The 24,240-nt window shown below is 42.0% G+C and overlaps 1 long non-coding RNA gene across 1 annotated transcript in view; it reads left to right on the top strand.

The window, feature by feature from the left end:
- LOC135519399 (uncharacterized) overlaps positions 1-15,550 on the top strand; it is a 64,907-nt gene extending 49,357 nt beyond the window's left edge. The window contains exons 5-6 of the long non-coding RNA XR_010452290.1: positions 14,724-14,974; positions 15,133-15,550. This is a non-coding gene — a long non-coding RNA (uncharacterized LOC135519399). The remainder of the gene's footprint in view (positions 1-14,723; positions 14,975-15,132) is intronic.
- The last annotated feature ends 8,690 nt before the right edge of the window (positions 15,551-24,240 follow it).

Raw genomic sequence — 24,240 nt, 5'->3', positions numbered from 1 at the left:
CTCGACCCGACCACAGGGCCTAAGAGCATGGGTGTGACTGGCTCACAGCTCAGCCGAGCCTCCCTCTCTCCTGGATCCTCCAGCCCAGGAGCAAACCTGTGGCTTGGCATCATGCTATGCTGTTAGTTATACCCCAACGGTACCCCATATATGGATATTTTATTGAGGTGTCCACAGAATGACATATGTATTGTCAATAACACAAGTGGTGTAGCTTGTGGATAGGGTCGCCTTTGTGGATGTTTGTTGATGTTTCATGACACTTTTATGTCACCTATGTGGATACAGGCATCCCTTTGGAATTTGTGGTTGAATGGAACAATTGAGCGGTGAGGGGAAAATAGAACCGTAATTAAAGAGTAAATTCAGCTACCCTATGATTTTAGAATAAAGAAAAGCAGAGGAACTATTTCGACGTGAGTTACTGAGGCTGTATAAAGTGAATCAGGCTCGCATGGAGCCAATACGGAGCCAATGCAACTGGTAATGCCACATGTTTTAAAAACAGTCTATTCTAAGTTTGTGAAACAGTGAAATCTTGCATCCTGTTCCTATGGTGGTTCTAATTTTGTAGATACGAACAGAGGGCATGTAAGTTCAAGCAAGCTAAAATCATTAATAGAAACTGGGTTAATATCTAACACACTCACTGTATATATCCATGCTTTGACATCTGTACTACCTACTCCTGATGTCTGTATTACCCCCCCCCCCACATCCCCCACATCACACGATCGCACGCGCACACACACACACACACACACACACACACACACACACACACACACACACACACACACACACACACACACACACACACACACACACACACACACAAACAAGACATCAGTCAGGAAATTAAAGCTTGTTCGCAAATGGGTCTTTCAAAAGGACAATGACCCCGAGCATACTTCCAAAGTTGTGGCAAAATGTCTTAAGGACAACAAAGTCAAGGTATTGGAGTGGCCATCACAACGCCCTGACCTCAATCCCATAGAACATTTGTGGGCAGAACTGATAAAGCGTGTGCGAGCAAGGAAGCCTGCAAAGCTGACTCAGTTATACCACTGTCAGGAGGAATGGGCCAAAATTCACCCAACTTATTGTAGGAAGCTTGTGGAAGGCTACCCGAAACGATTGAACCAAGTTAAACAATTTAAAGGCAATGCTACCAAATACTAATTGAGTGTATGGAAACTTCTGACCCACTGGGAATGTGATGAAGGAAATAAAAGCTGAAATAAATCATTCTCTCTACTATTGTTCTGACATTTCACATTCTTAAAATAAAGTGGTGATCCTAACTGACCTAAGACAGGAAAATTTTTACTCTGATTAAATGTCAGGAATTGTGAAAAACTGAGTTTAAATGTAGTTGGCGAAGGTGTATGTAAACTTCTGACTTCAACTGTATATACACACATGTGTAGTGTATACATTTTTCTTTATAACGCTGTGTGTTTAGGATGCTTAGTGCAATCCGATTGAAGAGAATGTTACCAGTTTGTGATGTGTTCAAGTGTGTGTGTGTGTGTGTGTGTGTGTGTGTGTGTGTGTGTGTGTGTGTGTGTGTGTGTGTGCTTGTCATGCTTAGTAGAACTCTCCTCCCAATAATCAGGAACGTGCGTCAAACGCAGGTGTGTACATATCCTGTACTGTCCATTAATAATTTTGATATGCTTTCTTATTGACATTGGTAGCTTGTTACATCACAGCCGGTGTGTTAGCCTGCAGCTTAACAGCTAAAGCGGGTGTCTCCCTCCTCCCATATTGTGACATTTCGTCACTGCGCACAGATGCCTTCCCTGGCCCCATGCTGTGAGGTAACTGTTTGTTGTTGCAATTTCTGCAAAAAGGTTAAAAGAAGACTTAAGTCGATTTAATGCCACAAATGCCACAAATCTGGAATGCCAGATGAACTGAACAGATGTTAAGAATCGAATAAAAAAGGAGACATGAAAGGGAAATGGCATGTTTTTCTTCAATCGTATTGTGCCCACTAGTTTGACCTCTGACTGAAGAACACGGTTTTGTCACACGCATGATCAAGTGGTTGTGGAGCTGATACATGGCAAAGTGAATTAACTTGATTCTTGAACTTGAATTAATGCACAGTAGAAAGCCTCAAGAGCAATCTTCAAGTGTTTCTCTGTCTAATTCACATTGGTATACCTCTCTATCAAAATCGAGGTGGTCAAAATGTAACCTACACTTTTTTTTACCGGTACTCTGGTAAGTGTAACAAAACTGAGCGTTGAATGAAATAACAATTTGGCATTTCATGAAATAATTTCCTATTTCCTATTAAAGACCACTCTCACAGAAGAAATTCTATTTTTTTCAACCTTCAGGCTAAGCTAACCATCATCCTCCACTGATAACCACCATCCTCTATCACATAGCAACAATGTAAAAAGATGCATTTGCTGGCACAGAGTACATCCAATATAAAATTATACATGTCTCAAGAAAGGGAGACACAAAATTACAGCACAAATGCTTCCACCGACAACATATAATTTAAGCCTCACCCAAAAGATTATTTCATGCCAAATTGTGTGGGCTCCTTTGAATGCTTTGCATAGGCAGGCTACAATTATCCAATTTCAAGGAAATGTCAGTAATGCCTCTAAAACCGATATTTGTCGTTCACCTCTAGTTTAACAAAACATATCAAAGGTCTTTTGACGAAGATCTATTTTCCTTTAATGAGTCTCCAAGAGTATCCCGGGGCCTTAAAAAATATTGCCGTTATATATTACTTATATATGAAATTGCAATTCTTTACGTGCTTCATTTTGAGGTTGGATTAGGCTCTATAGGTCGACCTTGTTTGGTGATGGTAGTAGCCCCTGAAACAACAAACTGTTGCTAAAGAGAAAAAAAGCCATAAGGGATTTGGGATGTTGAATAAAACCTGTGAAGTTATGGTGATGGTCAGAGACCAACACGGTTTCAGTCCAGAGGTTTTGATGCTCAGTTTGAACTGGGACAGCCCCTGGATGTTATTGCGAGTGTAGCGAAATGCTTATAGGTTGGACTTGGCTAACCTATAAGCATTTTGCTACACTCGCAATAACACCTGATAACCATGTGTATGTGACCAATACAATTTGATTTGAACAGAACAAGACACAGACAATAAATGCCAAACGGCTGTACGGAGCAGAAGCTAGAGTTTGTTTTGTCAAAGAAAGACAGAGAGGCTTTAGGGCCACATCCACATGACTTCAGCTACACGATTAGTCACGCTTGATCAAAAAGATGCTCATAATATCCAGATGACTATTTAAAAAAAAAACTCCTTAATACGATGAATGATTTGGGTGAGGGCGAGGGTTAACCAGCTAGGGGGCATTGGAGTGGTACAGTAAATCAGCTGTCGTGAGAAAAACCTTCACTTCAGTGATAGAGCAGCACTCTTGTATTTCTGCTAAAGCAGTGTCCGCCCCTCCATGTGGTTTACCATGGGTTTTACAGAATATCGGAAGGATTACCGGAAACCAACTCCCTTATTAACTTGTCTTGCCTGGACAAGCTGTTCAATTTAGGGAGAACAAGAAGCATCTCCTGGACTGAGGGAAATCTGACGTTACATTTGTAGCGCAATGTGCCTCTGTATCTCTTGTCTCCAACAGATTAGTTCAGATGCTCCTGGTCACAGGGTCCTGTATGGCTGCGCGCGAAAACATCACAGACACAGGTGGTGTCCCGTTCCCAATCTCCCTCATCCTTAAACGGCTTTGCAGCTGCCATCAAGAAAAAAAAGGAAAAAAGGGTAAAACATCTGTCCGGAGATTGCGTTTTTGTAAGACTGATTAACGAGCGTAAAGCCTCTGTTGCCAATCCCCCACCTTGTCGGTCTGAGTAGTTTCCAAGCATCGCCTGATGCCTGATGCGGGGAAGAATTTACACAGAAAGATATGCAAAATCATATAGGAATAACAGACCTTTCCTAAATCCCTAAGTCTCTATCCCTATGCCAACAAATCTATGTTTTTTGAGGTGCATTTGTCACATGTTTAATTCAGTAAAGACCACTATAACTCCAGTCTAGATAGGGAAACTAATTTATTTGCTCTGTTGGCAAATGATACCACCAATAATGAGGTCCTCCCCCACACACAAGTGGTTGTGTTTTTACATTGACACCCAGCACTGTATTGCTGTACAAAATAAAGCTAGACCATATAAACAAATATCCCAATTATTTACAACATTTTCTATGTTTGGGAATGGGTCAGGAAATTGCTGGACAGAACTGAGAAAACATAAAATATTTTAACTAATTCAAATATCAAAGAGAAATTTGTGTGTGAGTTTATGCAGGGCAGAAGTGGAAGAAGTGGAGGAGTTGTAGGCGGAAGATATACTGTACACCCACCACCTCTCTCCCACACTAAGGATTATGGGCCATGGTCTGCTGCCAAGATTATGTTAGGTAAGTCTGCAGAAGGAAACAAACAAACTGCAGGAAAAAAGGTGGCAGCTCTTGGGAACGTTGTGAGAGGTTTGAGGGCAGGAGGCCAAAAGGAAAAGAGTAGGCTATGAGAGTGAGATGAGCGGGAGGAGGACTGGAGGGGGGGATAGCTGATCTTTACAGGCCAGCTGTTTTCTCTCAGGTCCTCTTTGTAAGGAGACTAGCAGGTTGTTTCATAGCGCAGAGCTATTCATTATTTGACCCTGAGAGAGTTGCTGTAATGCTCCAGGTCGCCTTGAGCGCTTAAACCGGCTCCTTAGGCCCCATAGGCAGGAAATGCATCAGAAGGAGCAGGAGTTCATATAAGAGCATGGTTAGTTACAGTACGACTAGCATGCGTTCCCACCGGATAAAGGTGTTGAATCATTAAAAGTGTTAAAAACAGAGGCGCTCCAGGTCTCTGCATATCCAAAATCCCATTATAGTCTTCCTAAGTGGATTGGGTTTTTAGCCGGTAGAATATCAGCCTTTTATTTAACTTGGAACCTGCATTGAGAGCATCTGCTCTTAACACTATAGAGCCTCAGGGTACAACAAAGGTGTACAAGTTATGGCCGTAACATCTGCACCAGTAACTGGAATTAGCGTGTATTCTAGCTAATAAAAAACTACAACGCAATCATTCAAGGCTATTGATTCAAAGCAACCACAGGTATTCTGCATTAGTTTATCCACTCCTCCATAACCGTGTAGTACAATCACATTTTTCTTACAGTCTCGTTACGCTGGAATACAACGTCCTAGAGTTAATTTGTTGGATGTACGTTATTTGTATTATTGTTATTTTAGTTTTTCCCCCCTATACACCATATAGATTGGTACAGAAGGTTATCCTACACAGAGATTAATATATTTCCTCCAAGATGCTTCTGATGACATGCAAACTGTCCAGAATGATGTCACCCCCCCCCCCCAACTAACATTTCAAAAAAAGACAAAGGAAAATCTACCATTGCACACATTATCATAAATATTTCGACACAAATAAATACTGAGACCTTTCATTCCTATGCTAGAATGACTACGTAGGCTGTCGTTACTAATGATCATGTCGCTATATACACAGACAAATTATCTTCAATTTATCAGCATGCCTTTGATTGAGGATGACATAGGTATCACGACTGGCGTGTTTGTTCATGGATTGTTTGTTTTTTCCTTCCAACACCACCCCCCCACCCAACAGAACATTCCCTCTAATGAAGTACCAGGCCCTTAAGAGTACCTCATTTTGAGATTATGAAAGTGCAGTCAACTGATGACTTCAAAATCATCCAACAAGCATGACAAGTGCTGAGGGCAATTGTCTTTTGTGGGGCAGAGAAAATGGGCCCAATTGGAGCATGTGCACATTCCAAGTCACACAAGTGACAAATTACTTTGTACGTTTCCATAAGAAGCCTCGGCCATGCCAGAATTCTTTCTTTTAAGCTGCAGTTTTAGTTGCTTGCAACTGATTTGCTTCTTGATTGCACCATAAACCCCCCCAACCCCTGCAAATAATAAGCAACTCATCTGCAACTTGGTTGCATCCAATTCAAATGTTTTAACTTTTGTGCAACTAGTTGCAAGCAACAGCCAATCAAAATGAATGCTTTTGTCACATGATCCATTCGAAGGTTCGGAACTCCGGTCTGTCGGTGCTGCAACCCAGCTGTCGGTGCTGCATAAACCTTGATCAAGGTGGACAGAAAAGGCATTACCTAAACTGGAGCTGTATAAATAAATACTGGAATCAGGACTAGTATAGGTTTATGTACTGTACATAGTTTGGAAATCAATGAATATAATTTTGTAAGTGAACCCAGACCTCTCTCTGACCAGTTTCAACTGAAATTCTTCAACATGAGCTGCACTAGCTTAGTTAGCTCGTTGCTAGCTATCTGGCTAGCTTAATCAAACAGTGCTGGCAATTTCATTTTGTGTAGCGAGCTAAATTGTACTGCCAGTATTTTTTGTAAATCAATCGTTATTCAATAATGAAATAATTTGGATAAACAAATTATTTGTGAAATCACAATGTAAAGCAGCAGATGACATGGTATGAGTTTAGGATTTTCAAACAATATGACAGAAGTAGCTACAATTTGATATGCTGTTGCATGCAATTTTAATTGTGTTTGAGTTGATTCATGTAACAGCATAGTTGCTTGAGATGATGTCACTTGCAATCTGCAACTAAATTGCGTGAAAGATGCTTTGTGTAACTCCTAGCCTTACACAGTGAGAATGAGAGCGTTCCGGATGACATTATAGATCTCTATGGCTCTGCGCTAGCTGGGAGTGGTGAATGCAACAGCTGGTTTTCACGTCACTCACACAGCCTCTGTAACATCCCATCAGGTACTCTGACTTATGAGGGGACGCATGCGGCTCAACATCCCAGGAAAGCTGGGAAACGTAAATGTTATGCCTTGTTTGGAGTCACCAAGGCGTACGCTCATGGAACATCCAGCGTGTTTCCGATTTTCATACCTACATTGGAGCGGGTAACCAAACCCAGATGTGTTCAAGCACAAAATACATTTTTACTCCCATTGTATTTTTTTTGTAATATGTTCCCTCCAAAGATGACTTCGGGTTACTGGCCTGTGGCTCAGCAGATACAACAGCGAGTTGATTTATCGGAGTCACTTAATCCCTTTGTTTGCACATCCTTTGTAAACATATGCTAATGTCGTATTTTAAAAAACAAACATTTGTACGTCTGAAATTTGTCCAAGAAGAAAGCAGAAACACCCTTTCTTTGAACAAATGATCTCGGTATTGATTTGTCTTTATACTGTAAATCAAACCAGTCAGCCTATAAAGCTTTACTTGCATACTGAGAAGTGACAATATAATAATCATCAAGCATGTGAGGTCATCAAACATGCAAGATTCCAAGCAATCAAATTGAGTTGATTGGTTACTCTAAGCCCCAAGATTTCCACTTATTCAGAACCTACACCCCTACCCTCTTTTTCTCTCCTTTGCCATTAGCTGTCACTTACTAGTCACACTAAAGCTGGAAGAGTTGTACATGTTCCCGGTGATGTCACAGGCCCCTTGAGCTCAGAGCTCCAGCGTGGGAGACGAGCGAGGGGAACTTGTGAAGCTTAGGAGTGTTATGATAACATGAATCAGGCCCCCGGGCAATGTCCTCTCCACATTCTGACATTCAGAGCACCTAGGGGGTCGTTACTTCCTGTGTTCCTCCACGGGGAGGGATGGGAAGGTCCCAGACAGGAAACTGCCCTGTCCGATCGCCAGATTGTGACGGCTCTGAGAAAACAGGGGTGTTTGGCTTTACTCTCTCTTTCCCAGGAAGAAGGGATGTCATTCCTCCTCTCCACTCCATCACTCGGGTATTAATGTATCACTATTTCAAGGTCAAGGTCTCTTGTCAAGAGAACATCACATACCTTTGATTACTGTGTTTTTCTTTCCCACAATATGGTTTACTTGAAATAGAAAAACACTTATGGCTCCAAAATGTTTTGTCACTTAATTGTGTTATTTTATGTCATTCTCCTTTGATTATCACTTACTCTGTACCATAGAGTCTGTCACTGCGTTAGCAAATGCCAGTGGGGATCCTTTCATACACCCTTTATGTTCCATCCATACAAAACCATGACTACTAATTCTACATTCTTTGCTCTTTAAGTCATATGCACATGTTTAAATGATGAACAATTCATGTAAGTCCAGTGCAAGACATGCAAATTAAGGAAATTGCTGTGTTTATTTTCATGTTTCAATATGATCTCTTAGATCAACATATTAAGGAACTCACCTACATTTTGCTAATCATAGACAGTACATAGCCTATATGAGAGCTGACATGAAAGCTCCTGTCTTTTAATTAAGTCATAAGGATTCAGTTGATTGTTTGCAGAAACTAGTGCTTTGAAGTGAACCTGCAAATGAATAGCTGGATGTATAGGTGTTGTATTTAGAGATATGGATTTTCTTATTTATGGTTTGCACGTTTCGTCACAATATTGTTTTGAACATTCATTTTAGGACTGATGCCCGACTGAGCATTCTACTCAATGCATTGTCAATTGGCGCTGATAAAGATTTAGTCACAAGTACACTACTGTGGCTTGGAAATACAATGAGATTTCTGGAGGCAAATAATTAGTAGGATAATTGTCATAATTTTGACTTTAGATGCAGTGTAACATTAGCTAGCTAGCTAAGATTGGTATTGCTAGCTATTTTTGACGAACTTTGCTAGCTAATGACGACATTGCTATCTGTCTAAAGTAAAATTGACATGATATATTTTCCTACTTTAGCAATGTCATCATATTTACAGGCCACTATAGTGTAATTTAGACTAAACATTAATTAGCCCCTGTTCAGGATGAGTGGTCTTATCACAACTTTTGGCCACCACTATGGCAGAGGGTGGCTTGTGAACGTTGATAACAATGGCATGATGCCTACCAAGTGACAGAGGTGCAACCTATGATATTGAGATGTAATTCACTGTAATATAACATATTTGTGTCACTTTCCATTCCAAAGTGACCCTGTCCAGTGAAGAGGAAGATGAATGTAAAATAACTCAGAGAGCAGAGCTTTCAGTGTCACTGCTGTGTTTAACAGAGAGCAGAGCCCCACGGGAGTCAGCCTAATGGCGGTGTGTGTGTGTGTACAGGAGGGCTCTGTAGTTCCTCCTCCCACGTAGGTCAGTGGGAATACATTGGGGCTACATCCTGGACTCCACGTAGGGGGAGGAAAAATAAATACAACCCCAAAAACACGTCTGGGATCTGAAGCAGGAATGCGGCAGGGCATGGGAATTGCACTCGCCCAAGAGGATACTTTGGCCGGGCTTGAAACGCCAGCTAACCATCGGGAGAAACCCCCCTCCTGCCCCTGCCCCCGCCACACAGACAAATCCTCGTCCGCCACTATCAGCCTGCCCAGCGGCACTCGCAAGGAGCTTGAGAAAAAGTGCGTGGGCGAAGACCTCGCTTATATGTAGGGTTGCTTGACTTGACTACAGCCCCCCCTCCCTTCATAAACACACATATACAGTACACACACTGCGAAACACACACCCCATGTCCCTGCCCTCCTCTGTCCCCTGGGACAGTCTAAAGTACTCTGAGCAGGAAGGCCTACAAACAGGGCTCAGACAGCTGCCCAGCACTCCTGATAATTTATTCCAGAGAGAGATAGAGAGAGAGCGAGCTACAGACAGAGAGAGGAGGGGAACAAGAGGAGAGGAGTAGGTGGTGTCTGGGAGTCGGAGGATGACGGTGCATTTGGTCCATCAGTGTTCGAAGAGCACGTGGTTCCCACGGTGGGAAGGTCTACAGAGGTTAGACACTCTGACTAGACTGGGCAGACACTGGCCAGAATGATGAGCCAGGGTCGTGCTCTAAGAGACCCAGACCCAGAGATAGCAGTGGCCGCTCATTAGTTTTGACAGGCCCTGTTAGGATGGATGGACTACCATAAACAGTGTTTGGTCAATGGGAGAAGACAACACTATGATGACAAGCTGAACAGCCCCTTAACTACATTCATGTCATGTTACTGACTGACCTTGAGCATCCTAAGAAAGATTCTGGACTTTCATTCAGGCACAAAACGTTATCATAACTGTAGCAATGTTGAAGACAGAGATGTTTAAAAAAAGAGGTAGAAAAGAGTGTTTGAACACAAAGGTCCCAAAGCCCTCTAATTGACTGATTGAACCAAGGCCAAAATATCTTCCCACTGTAACACTGAAGAAATCTTTCTTGAAAGACAGCATTTTCTTTTAATTATTTGATTATGAAAATGAAAATTTTATTTAGGATTTGATGTGATGTAATCGAAATAAATAAACAATAAAGCAACATCTTAGTTCAACAGGGTGATATGCCAAGGGAGAAATAGAGCTTTCAGTAACGAAGGGGGATACCCCAACAAATGAATCCTGCCCTGATTATGTGTGAACTAGAAGTTAATTAACAAACTGTTAATTGAAAACAAGGTTTCTAATTATTAAAGTACCAGCATAAACATAATTTCACCCCCAATATGAATAATGTACAATCAGTTGTTCCTATAAGCGATTCTTCTTCTCTAAGAGTTCATTTCATTATGCTAATAAGGATCTGGGTCCTTGTCGAACGTCCACTTTGATCCAGTCTAATTGTCACGATCATCAAAGACTTAGTCGCCACTTGCCGGGAATAAATCCTATGTTTTTTCCCCTCTTTCATTCTGAATGATATGCAAATTAGATGGGAGCTAGGTAATTAAAATTTTATGTGTCTCGGTATGTTTAACGGTACGGGGAAATGTTAGTCCAACTGGCTGTATTCGTTTTCGTTTCAAAGTCTAGTAGTCAGGAAAAACTAAGAGCAGAAATTAAAAAGGCAAAAAGTACACTCAGATGAGTAGAAGATGAAAGTGCAGCAGATCCTTAGCCTCAACGTGCACTGTGAGAGCAGAGGGGTAAGATCTTTTCTTTATTGTAATCTGTTTAAATTTGCCATGTTAAACCTTTGTGAGTATCACACCAAAAAACTCCCCCCATGCAGCCAAGATGTGTGTTTCCTATTTACCCCAAACATGAGAGACCAGAGCAGTCCAGAGGGAAAAGACAGATCTGAGAGAGGTTGTCCCAGTGTCTCAAAAATACAACAGGGGGCCTATTACATATTCATACATAAAAGCACTAAGAATATTCACATTACACTGTAACAAACATCCTTCCCCCAAGTTGAATTATTCAAAGATGTATTAACTCTAGTAAGCAGTGTGCTGTGTCATACCTGTGACACCCAAACTTTAACACTAACCCCTTAACATTACTCTAGCCCAAACCCTGTGTGCATGACTAGTAATGTGTAGTACTAACCCTGTGCTAATGTGTATTTTCTTTGTGTTCTGGGTTTAGGGCAACAGTACTGAGCTGGAATGGTCTTGGACAGCAGGCCTCAGTGTATAATAGTTTTTAAGCTACAGCTCAATAGTATCCTCTCAAGGGAAATTGTGCCCCAATTTCCTAATCTGTATTTGATGCAGCTTGTCTGTCTGATTCTTTTCCAGATCTCTTTAATTTTACCATTTGTTTAAATCACCTCAAACAGCTACTTAACTTTATCTGATGCAGTATCATTAAAGAAAAATGTCTGGTCATTCCATGTGAACTAGAACAAAAGCGTGGGACACTATTTCTGTCGTCTTGTTCAAAATAAAAGTATTCTACGCTTTCTCCTCCTCTAAGATCTGCTCTTTGACCTCCTTGTGTATCATCTTGTCTCTTCTATTAAATATTTATTCAAATATCACTCAGCAACATACTCACTGTGACTCAGCTCTGGCTCGCAACTCTAAGTGCTTCTACAAGCCAAGTTACCGTGGGTGAGTACGCCTGAGAACTATTTGTGATATTGAAGGCCAGCCTACTGTACAATCTGCTGTTAAATAAAATAAATGTAAAAAATGAAGCATATTGTACTATTGCATAATATTGTATCATTAAATTTTCAGCAGATTGATAGACACTCATACTGTACTATTCAAATGAAGAATGAATTAAAAAGACAAAAAACTGCACTCTTGCATAAGTTTTCCATTTCCTGTACAACTTGCTGCATGCCTCTCAGCCTTCCCATGATCCTCCTCTTTGTTGACCCAGGGCACTTGTTTTCATTGTGGGCACGCAGCATCACGCCACATAGGTGAACGCTGGCAGATTGTGCTTACCTTTTAAGTCCTGCATTAGATGGTGGCGAGAAAAAAAAGCCTCTTACACACCAAATTGAAAATCCTCTGTCTGTTTGAGTGCTTAGGAAGCCGGCCAAATATACTCAGGTATCAGAGCGTTGGCTCAATAACCCCTGCAGGCGATGATGAAACATCATCGCCACCTCTCATATCTCGCTCTCTCTTCCTCCCTCTAGTAACTCTATCGGCGCTCCTGGTTTGGACAAACACTCCCTGGCATGCGTGGTAATTAATTAAAGAGATGAATTAGAGCAGGCCGTTTTTAATGCCGACAGGGAGCGTTGATACGGGCTCTGCGAATGGGGAGCTTTGGGCAGAAATGGATCATTCCGGGGGTTTATAAATGTAATGTAGAAGTGAGGATAGGGATAAAGCCTAATTCCCCTCAGCTCATCGGAGCTCTTTTTATCCTCCTGGTACTGTGCTGTTCTCGTATGTCTCCCATGTCTATGGCTATGCCAAACAACCAACCTTAATGAGGTGAGCTCACATACATACAGTAACTCTCTGCACACTTCACAATAGCTCAACCAACCCTTCACAAACATTACTCTAAGCAGGGCTTGTGTTGAAAAACATGACAATAGATAGATGATGTGTTAAGAGACCAATAAATTAAGGACCTTGGTTACTAAGCCCACCGACATTAGGCTTTACTACGTTAGGCAACGGTGATGCATTAAAAACAGTGAGCGCAGGTTAAGTGCTCTGTAATACGCCTGCCTCTCTCTCTACTGAACCCTCAGATAAGCTTGTAACAGATGTGCCGGGTGTTTACTATTGTTTTCTCTATTTGCAATATGATAGATCCAAATGTTTCACTCTCTTAATAGGCTTTAATATTCCCTTTTGGATTTACCATTTACCCCCTGTCTTAAACCCACTCATTTGACCTCAGTTAGTGTGTTTGTGGTCTTATAGTTGTGAATCTCTATACATTATCCTGGCAAATGTAATGTGTAATGTGGGTTATGGTTAGGGAATGTGGAAACAAAAACATAATTACCTTCTGAACATGCCTACAGTATCTTTTAAGGTTTTGAGTGGTAAAATATAGGCTTGGGCAATGTACCATCCATACCGGGTATTTCAAAATACCCACAATACTGTCAAGACAATGTTTTGCTGATTTTTCATACATTTGAATATTTGCGGAGCGATGGGTAACGATGCTTTGTGGGTGACTGTTGTTGATGTGTGCAGAGGGTCCCTGGTTCGTGCCCGGGTATGGGCGAGGGGACGGTCTAAAGTTATACTGTTACATTGATGCTGTTGACCCGGATCACTGGTTGCTGCGGAAAAGGAGGAAGGTCAAAAGGGGGTTGAGTGTAACGGATGTGAAATGGCTAGCTTAGTTAGCGGTGCGCACTAAATAGCGTTTCAATCGGTGACGTCACTTGCTCTGAGACCTTGAAGTAGTAGTTCCCCTTGCTCTGCAAGGGCCGCTGCTTTTGTGGAGAATGGGTAATGATGCTTCGAGGGTGACTGTTGTTGATGTGTGCAGAGGGTCCCTGGTTCGCGCGAGGGGACGGTCTAAAGTTATACAGTTACACTAGCTTTCGGTCTTTAGGTTGCTTGAAAGTTGTCACGTTCAAAATGATCAACAACTTAGCAGCTTGATCACTCACTTTTGGCTGTGCAGTCCATCCCAACCGTAAAACACATGTTTAGGTTATTGAAACCTACAGTCGGTTACCCAGAAGTAACATTTTTGTGAAAGTTGTCACTTCAAGGTTTAACCTCTGGAGGGAATGATATTAACAATTATGATTTTCGTTGTGAGAAGGAAGGAATCAAAGTCTCAAAAGGAAACTCTCAGCCAAATCCCTCCATTCCGCTAATTTCACCTGTGTTCATGATCCGTGTGGACAAACGCACAAAGCAGTAAACATGGAAGAAGTGACTGAGGATGTTTTAAACACAGTTATTTCGAAACATAGCGGTGTCCATTCCATTTTATTGTTTAATCCACTGCAACAGTTGTGCTTCAAAAATGTTGACTGACAAAGGGGACTTTTTGAATGCTTGCCAACTGGCTGTGGCAAAAGTTTGACATATCAAGCAATGTTTGGAGCAAAGTTATTCAAACAACCGTGTTCATCGGTTGATAGGACTGGCAGGGGACTAAGTGCACACTGTTGTCCACATTTCAGATGAACTCCTATCTAGCCATTGCTATTGCAGCCTACTAACTAGCTGAGTTGAGTTCAACATAGCTAGCTAGCTAAGTGGACTGTAGCTAGGTTTCTAGAAAATAACAACTAGCTATATAATTGCTAGCAATATTTTAAAGACTGGTAACTGTCTACTGAACACTTTTTTGTCAAACTACTTTGTTTCCCTTCCTGTTTATTGATGCATTGGAGACTGAAAAAGTTCAATATCGCTAAATGCCTGATTTTACTGAAAATAGGCTGTGTTGTTTTGATATAATTTGTGCACATTAGTTAGTTTCATTAGTTAGCTAAATTACTGACTGACTAAGCTTATTCTTATTCATGTTGTTGTTGCATTTCAGGGGGAAAGGGAGTTGGATCACAGAAAGCAGCTGACAGACCAGGGCCCATAGCAGTGCTGATCTCAGAGTATCAGTACTGATTTAGGATCAGTTTAGCCTTATAGATCACAATGAATATGATTACAATGACAAGGGGGAGCTGGTCCTAGATCGCTATTCCTACTCTGAAGCCGCTTTGTGAATACGGGCCCTGGATGAAAGCTGTTGCCCAATTCCTTGCACAGAGGTCGTTTCACCACAGGACCCTAGAGGTATTACAGTCAATGCTTATGAACTGAGTATAAGTGAATTTCCATATATCAATGACACTTACAAATAGGTTGAATTGTTCAGCAACATGTGCAGTAAATGCTAACATGGCTTTGGTGATGAAAGGTACATAATGCATTTATTGTCATCTCCCTATCAGGCCGATGCATGCTGTGACATGGGCCTGGATGATGACAAATGTTCTTCAAGCTGCCTGATTGAATACTGGGGCCTTCAGTGCTACTGGAAGCAAGTGCCTTACCAGGGAGCACAGCAACAGTTTCTCTCACAGCCATTCTGTCAACATGTATTGAATGTAACCACTCAAATTTATATGAACGACTACTGGCAAAAGCACTGACATATATTTACTTAGTCTATTTTAACCATTCTTCAATATTGACTGGGATACATATTTTAGTTCTCACGCCTTTGTGATGTGTCTGATAAACATGAATAAAAATGTATTCACCCTTGCACTGATTTTAGACCTTTGGAATCATAAGCTGTAAGTGCTGTCTTGATGTTGAAATGACCACAGAATACAAAAAATGTAATAAAAAGTGAAGACCAACGTGCCAAGCATGCTATGAAAAAGTTATTGTCTTGTAATCAACAAACTGAAAAAGTCACATGACATGTTTATACAAAACCTTCTTGCATTTGGCCATCCCCAAAATGTGGCCATTGAAAGGGTTAGTTAGATGGTTACATACTTCCTTGGGGAACTGTCTGCAGATAGCTGAAAACAGGGTGGCAGGTTTTTTGATGTGCTGCTCTAGAGTTCCATAACCCAGAAGACTCAACTGGGGATAGGGGGATGGACACATGTTCATTTTAATAAAAGTCTGGAAGACTTTTATAGGGAGGAGAGAGCATGAATTTGAGTGAGTACATGCAATCCAATCCAACCAGTGGCCCTGGATAATATTCTATGCGATCACACAGGCAGACCGCCATAGTGAAGGAGATTTACAGAGTGCATCAAGTATACTATTATGAGTGGAGATTACTTGCAGGTACTGTAGTTGGCTCTGGAGGTCCATGGACCATTCTGTCTCTGTACCACCTTCATTTTATTTATTTTAATTTAACCTTTATTTAACTAGGCAAGTCAGTTAAGAACAAATTCTCATTTACAATGATGGCCTACCAAAAGGCAAAAGGCATCCAGCGGGGAAGGGGGCTGGGATTTTAAAAAAGAGAGCTGGATAGAGGTAGTGAGTGTGCTTGAAATAGAGCCCTCATCCCGGGTGTTACTCCAGAAATGGAGTAACACCCGGGCTTCTCCACTCCTTAAATGAATGGAGTATTAGTACTCTTGATAGTATCATGCAAAGGATGGTGGGATCTATCTCAACCAGGCTTCAATAAATCAGATGACAAACCTGGAATAAGTCGAGGTAGCAATTGTTTGTGAGATGAGACGTGGTGCCATACTTTTTTATTTTATTTATTTATTTCACCTTTATGTTAACCAGGTAGGCAAGTTGAAAACAAGTTCTCATTTACAATTGCGACCTGGCCAAGATAAAGCAAAGCAGTTCGACACATACAACGACACAGAGTCACACATGGAGCAAAACAAACATACAGTCAATAATACAGTATAAACAAGTCTATATACGATGTGAGCAAATGAGGTGAGATAAGGGAGGTAAAGGCAAAAAAGGCCATGGTGGCAAAGTAAATACAATATAGCAAGTAAAACACTGGAATGGTAGATTTGCAATGGAAGAATGTGCAAAGTAGAAATAAAAATAATGGGGTGCAAAGGAGCAAAATAAATAAATGAAATACAGTAGGGATAGAGGTAGTTGTTTGGGCTAAAATATAGGTGGGCTATGTACAGGTGCAGTAATCTGTGAGCTGCTCTGACAGTTGGTGCTTAAAGCTAGTGAGGGAGATAAGTGTTTCCAGTTTCAGTGCTTTTTGTAGTTCGTTCCAGTCATTGGCAGCAGAGAACTGGAAGGAGAGGCGGCCAAAGAAAGAATTGGTTTTGGGGGTGACTAGAGAGATATACCTGCTGGAGCGTGTGCTACAGGTGGGAGATGCTATGGTGACCATCGAGCTGAGATAAGGGGGGACTTTACCTAGCAGGGTCTTGTAGATGACATGGATCCAGTGGGTTTGGCGACGAGTATGAAGCGAGGGCCAGCCAACGAGAGCGTACAGGTCGCAATGGTGGGTAGTGTATGGGGCTTTGGTGACAAAACGGATTGCACTGTGATAGACTGCATCCAATTTGTTGAGTAGGGTATTGGAGGCTATTTTGTAAATGACATCGCCAAAGTCGAGGATTGGTAGGATGGTCAGTTTTACAAGAGTATGTTTGGCAGCATGAGTGAAGGATGCTTTGTTGCGAAATAGGAAGACAATTCTAGATTTAACTTTGGATTGGAGATATTTGATATGGGTCTGGAAGGAGAGTTTACAGTCTAACCAGACACCTAAGTATTTGTAGTTGTCCACGTATTCTAAATCAGAGCCGTCCAGAGTAGTGATGTTGGACAGGCGGGTAGGAGCGTGTAGCGATCGGTTGAAGAGCATGCATTTAGTTTTACTTGTATTTAAGAGCAATTGGAGGCCACGGAAGGAGAGTTGTATGGCATTGAAGCTTGCCTGGAGGGTTGTTAACACAGTGTCCAAAGAAGGGCCAGAAGTATACAGAATGGTGTCGTCTGCGTAGAGGTAGATCAGAGACTCACCAGCAGCAAGAGCGAACTCATTGATGTATACAGAGAAGAGAGTCTGTCCAAGAATTGAACCCTGTGGCACCCCCATAGAGACTGCCAGAGGTCCGGACAGCAGACCCTCCAATTTGAGACACTGAACTCTATCAGAGAAGTAGTTGGTGAACCAGGCGAGGCAATCATTTGAGAAACCAAGGCTGTCGAGTCTGCCGATGAGGATGTGGTGATTGACAGAGTCGAAAGCCTTGGCCAGATCAATGAACACGACTGCACAGTAATGTTTCTTATCGATGGCGGTTAAGATATCGTTTAGGACCTTGAGTGTGGCTGAGGTGCACCCATGACCAGCTCTGAAACCAGATTGCATAGCAGAGAAGGTATGGTGAGATTCGACTTGGCTTTCGAAGACCTTAGAAAGGCATGGTAGGATAGATATAGGTCTGTAGCAGTTTGGGTCAAGAGTGTGTCCCCCTTTGAAGAGGGGGATGACCGCAGCTGCTTTCCAATCTTTGGGGATCTCAGACGACACGAAAGAGAGGTTGAACAGGCTAGTAATAGGGGTGGCAACAATTTCGGCAGATAATTTTAGAAAGAAAGGGTCCAGATTGTCTAGCCCGGCTGATTTGTAGGGGTCCAGATTTTGCAGCTCTTTCAGAACATCAGCTGAACGGATTTGGGAGAAGGAGAAATGGGGAAGGCTTGGGCGAGTTGCTGTGGGGGGTACAGTGCTGTTGACCGGGGTAGGAGTAGCCAGGTGGAAAGCATGGCCATCCGTAGAAAAATGCTTATTGAAATTCTCAATTATGGTGGATTTATCAGTGGTGACAATGTTTCCTATTTTCAGTGCAGTGGGCAGCTGGGAGGAGGTGTTCTTATTCTCCATGGACTTTACAGTGTCCCAGAACATTTTTGAGTTAGTGTTGCAGTAAGCAAATTTCTGCTTGAAAAAGCTAGCCTTGGCTTTTCTAACTGCCTGTGTATAATGGTTCTAGCTTCCCTGAACCGCTGCATATCACGGGGGCTGTTCGATGCTAATGCAGAACGCCATAGGATGTTTTTGTGTTGGTTAAGGGCAGTCAGGTCTGGGGAGAACCAAGGGCTATATCTGTTCCTGGTTCTAAATTTCTTGAATGGGGCATGTTTATTTAAGCTGGTTAGGAAGGCATTTTAAAAAAATATCCAGGCATCCTCTACTGACGGGATGAGATCAATATCCTTCCAGGATACCCCGGCCAGGTCGATTAGAAAGGCCTGCTCGCTGAAGTGTTTCAGGGAGCGTTTTACAGTGATGAGTGGGGGTCGCTTGACCGCTGACCCATTACGGATGCAGGCAATGAGGCAGTGATCGCTGAGATCTTGGTTGAAGACAGCAGAGGTGTATTTAGAGGGCAAGTTGGTTAGGATGATATCTATGAGGGTGCCCGTGTTTAAGGCTTTGGGGAGGTACCTGGTAGGTTCATTGATAATTTGTGTGAGATTGAGGGCATCAAGTTTAGATTGTAGGATGGCTGGGGTGTTAATGTAATTCACTTGAATGGCATGTCATATTTTTAATCAGCTCTATTGTTGTCATTTACAGACATGAAATAGGCAAACTGATACATGAATCCTAAATGCAGGTACCATTTTCTTTTCTTAATCGCTGTTATCTGATTTCTTGAAGCTTGTTGGAGATAAATGCTACCTTTCTACAAGGCAGGACATTTATCTGCATCCAAGATCAGGCTTGCTACAAGCAGGAACATAGAGTATCCTTCTTAAAACAATTCCATATAGCTCAGTAGTACCCCCCACCCTCCTCTCCTGGCTTAGACAGTGTTAGACTTTTATGGGCTAATGTGAAACATGGCATTTCATGAAAATATACATGTAGAACGAACAGTCCGTCTTTAGCTTTTCTCCAGGGGTACAATAACTATTGCTCACAGGGCTTGAAATCCCTTCCCCAGTTTAACTCTTTGACACATACGAACACACAGTGTGATCATTATACAGTGGTCCCTGCAGCATACACTCAAACCGGTATGATTAGAACACTTATTTAGAATGTCCAGATACGATCGACGCAACAGTCAGCTTTTGAGCTGGCCACACTGTTTTTAAAATAAATACTTTGCACAAACACAGTCTTTATAATGTTATTTTCCCATAATATGAATTAGCTAATAGCAATTACTATTTATATTCAACACATCACAGGCAATGTTCCCTCAAATTTTTTTGTCTGCTGAGCACAAATTCTGTGCAACTTCCAGCACGTGTTTACTGTGAACACTGAGACTATACCAACTTTAAGTTATAGTTTCAGACTGTGGTTAAGTAGGCTCCTTTGACTATTTGATCATAAAGTTGGCCTACTATCAAAAACATGGACATAGCTGCTCTATCATTTAGCATTCAGTAGCAGCCAATGTCTGGTGTTCAATGTAGTCCATGAGACTTTTGAAAACAACATGCAGGACTTGACATTAACCTCTACAAGACCGGTGTCCCCACCACAGGAGGGTTGAGCTAACTTAGGCTAATGTAATTAGCATGAGGTTGAAAGTAACAAGAACATTTCCCAGGGCATAGACATATCTGATATGGGCATAAAACTTGAAATCTTGTTCATCTATCTCAACTGTCCAATTTACAGTAGCTATTACAGTGAGGTGACTGAAAATGTTGCATTTTTGATGCAAGAAATCACTCCACAAAATAAAATGCATTGTTCTTCCCAATACCATTATTACAGAGAATCAGACAGAGTATGCTATCCTCTGCCTATTGGCAACTTAGCTTACTCAAGCATGTCTCAAAATGCAACACTGTCCCTTTAAGATCCAAAAAGCTCTTTCCCCAATTCACTTTCAAAGATGTGCTCATTTTGTGTTCTTGTAGGAAGCAATCAATCCCCAATGGCTGACTACACATGATCTATAACTCACTAACTAGCAAAGGATATGAACACATGGCTAAATACAGCACTCACTTTGATCTCCAAACAAATGCATCTACTCATGACCACTCATGCTGTAAACACAGTCCAGTTCAAGGTGAATGGCACAGATCCCTATATGGAAATGGTCTATTGCATATTGGCCTACTGCAGCTCTGATTGGTTATGCAGCACTGGTCTGTGTAGAGTACGTGCTGAGTTGTGCATTTCAATGCTATAAAATCCTACTCCAATGTGTTCTGCCTACAACAAAATATGTTGCATAGTTTGTTTTGCTTAGGTATGTTGCATTGAAAGTGGCTAATATTGAGTTGATTCGATCACAATTCCCACAATAAAGGGAAACGTTGATAGTGTTAACAAAGCGGGAAAACTCTAGAAAGTTGAGTTTAGTTCAATCTCGTGCTTCTCTGTGCGGGTTTATAATTGTTCTGTGCACATGCAAGCAGCTTAGAGGGATCATTGATCACGGGTGAGCTCACCAGTGATCAAAGTAATTGACTGAAACACAAAAAATCTAAAAGTAATCCGATGATGGGTAGTTTGTGTGCGCGCCATGTTTGTTTTTTCTCGTCAACCAAAGTAAAGAGTTTACAAGATGAGTTGGGTCTGTTTGCAGGATGCGTGTTGAAGGGGGTGTATTGTCTACCACCATTCACTTTCGAAAGTTTACTCGAAAGACGAGAGAACCATCCCTTCACTTTGTTTTTGTTATAACATCTTTAGTCTGACAGACATTTATGTGATAACCAGAATGCATTGTATGTCAACAAACATGGAGCCACACATAGCTGACAATTAGCTTAGCATTAGCTCATCATAATCAGTACAAACCTCAAAAAAGTAGTTGACACACATCATATGTGTCCATTACAATCTATGCACGAATCGGAATGCACGATTTGTCACCTGTACTTGAAAATGTGAATAAAACAGTAAATACTCCAGATACATACATACATACCGTGTGCTACAGTAGAAATGACAACACGATATACAGAAACTAAAATTATAACATAGTAAGGCACTTACTTTGATAGTAACACACACATGTCCAAAGTTATTATTATTAAGGAAAACAACAAAGAAGGCAATGCGGGCACCAGCCAGAAAATGTGCATGAGGGAAATGTTTGTGCAAATTCTGAAGTTCTGTTCCGACTGGAGATGTGCAAATGTCTGCATACTTGATCCGGGGAAACACTGGGAAAGTGCTTCAGCTCTTGTCGAAGACAGAAGTTTGTCCTGCTCAGTAATGCTTCAAACGCAAATTGTCGTAAACAGTGAAATGGTTACTTCGATGTGAATTAATGAGGAAGCAGAACACATCACAATTACATTTTTTTTAGAAAATAACACTTTTTAGAAAATGATAAGAAATTCACACAGTGAAAAATAGCCTACAGATAATTAGCAGGCAGCGTGCCTTGGTTTGAGGGCAGTGTGGGTTAACTGTCCTGTTGCTTAGCAATCGCATTTTGAAACAGTGAGTGCATTCTGACATCACGCGCATAAAAAAAACTTATGCTGGAGCAACTGTTGAAGATATTTGGATTTCCACACATGGAAAGGTTAAGCATCGCCTTCACCTTATCCTGATTTGTCCAAATAATAAATGAAGAAAGTCCAAAACCAGGAACTACTGATGCTCATAATCTCATAATTCTATGTGAGCCTTGACAGATTCAAATAAAATTTTATTTGTCACATGTCGAATACAACAAGTGTAGACCTTACCGTGAAATGCTTACTTACAAGCCCTTAACTAACAATGCAGTTCAAGAAATAAAGATAAAAAATAAAGTAAAAAATAAAATAAAATGTAAAACATTCAAATAACAATAATGAGGGTATAAAGAGGGGGTACCGGTACAGAGTTAATGTGCGGGGGTACAGGTTAGTTGAGGTAATTTGTAGTGACTGCATAGATAATCAACAGTGAGTAGCAGCAGTGTAAAAACAAGGGGATGGGGGTCAATGTAAATAGTCCGGGTGGCTATTTTATTAATTGTTCAGCAGTCTTATGGCATGGGGGGAAGTTGTTAAGAAGCCTTTTGGAGATAGACTTAGCGCTCGGGGACCGCTTGCCGTGCGATAGCAGAAAGAACAGTTTATGACTTGGGTGACTGGAGTCTTTGACACATTTCTGGAGTCTTTGGCCTTCTTCTGACACAGCCTAGTATATAGGTCCTGTATGGCAGTAAGCTTTGCCCCAGAGATGTACTGGACCATACGCATTACCCTCTGTAGCGCCTTATGGTAAGATGCCGAGCAGGTGCCAGACCAAGTGGTGAAGCAACCGGTCAGGATGCTGTCGATGGTGCAGCTGTAGAACCTTTTGAAGATCTGGGGTGCCCTCTTCACGACTGTCTTGGTGTGTTTGGACCATGATAGTGTGTTGTTGATGTGAACACCAAGGAACTTGAAACTCTTGACCTGCTCCACTACAGCCCCTTCGATGTGAATGGTGGCGTGTTCGGCCCTCCTTTTCCTGTAATCCATGATCAGCTTCTTTGTCTGGCTCACGTTGAGGGAGAGGTTGTTGTCCTGACACCATGCTGCCAGGTCTTTGACCTCCTCCCTATAGGCTGTCTCATCGTTGTCTATGATCAGGCCTACCACTGTTGTGTCGTCAGCAAACTTAATGATGGTGTTAGAGTCGTGCTGGGCCACGTAGTCATGGGTGAACAGGGAGTACAGTAGAGGACTAAGCACGCACCCCTGAGGGTTCCCAGTGTTGAAGATCAGCATGGCAGATTTCTTGTTGCATATCCTTACCAGCTGGGGGCGGCACGTCAGGAAGTCAAGGATCCAGTTGCAGAGGGAGGTGTTTAGTCCCAGGGTCCTTAGCTTAGTGATGGGCTTTGTGGGCACTATTGTGTTAAACGCTGAGCTGTAGTCAATGAACAGCATTCTCACATTCGTGTTCCTTTTGTCCAGGTGGGAAAGAGCAGTGTGGAGTGCAATTGAGATGGCATCATCTGTGGATCTGTTGGGGTGTTATGCGAATTGGAGTGGGTTTAGGGTTTCCTGAATGATGGTGTTGATGTGAGCTATGACCAGCCTTTCAAAGAACTTCATGGCCCGGTCTGTAACTGCTAGGTGGACTGGGGACAGCAAGGAGTCATCATGTCAGGTAGTCCTGAGGCATGGTCCTAGGGCTCAGGTCCTCCGAGAGAGAGAAAGAAAGAGAGAAAGAGAGAAAGAGAGAATAAGAGAGAGCACACTTAAATTCACACAGGACACCGAATAGGACAGGAGAAGTACTCCAGATATAACAAACTGACCCTAGCCCCCCGACACATAAACTACTGCAGCATAAATACTGGAGGCTGAGACAGGAGGGGTCAGGAGACACTGTGGCCCCATCCGAGGACTGCTTGCTTGCTAACCCGGCCTGCTAACTGCTAGCTTGCCCCGGTCTACTAGCTGCTAGCTTGTTTAGCCCTGGCCTACTAACTGTTAGCTTGTTAGCATCGGCCTGTTAACTGTCTGAATCGCTGAGTCCCCAGCCAGCCCAACCACTCATTGGACACATATGTTCACTTGGCTACGCATGCCTCTCTCTAATATCAATATGCCTTGTCCATTACTGTCCTGGTAAGTGATTACTGTCTTATTTCACTGTAGAGCCT

This window comes from Oncorhynchus masou, chromosome 29 (genome assembly GCF_036934945.1).
Source record: "Oncorhynchus masou masou isolate Uvic2021 chromosome 29, UVic_Omas_1.1, whole genome shotgun sequence".
NCBI lineage: Eukaryota > Metazoa > Chordata > Actinopteri > Salmoniformes > Salmonidae > Oncorhynchus > Oncorhynchus masou.
Note: the sequence above shows the minus strand (reverse complement) of the source record. Positions and strands in the feature narration are given on the sequence as shown.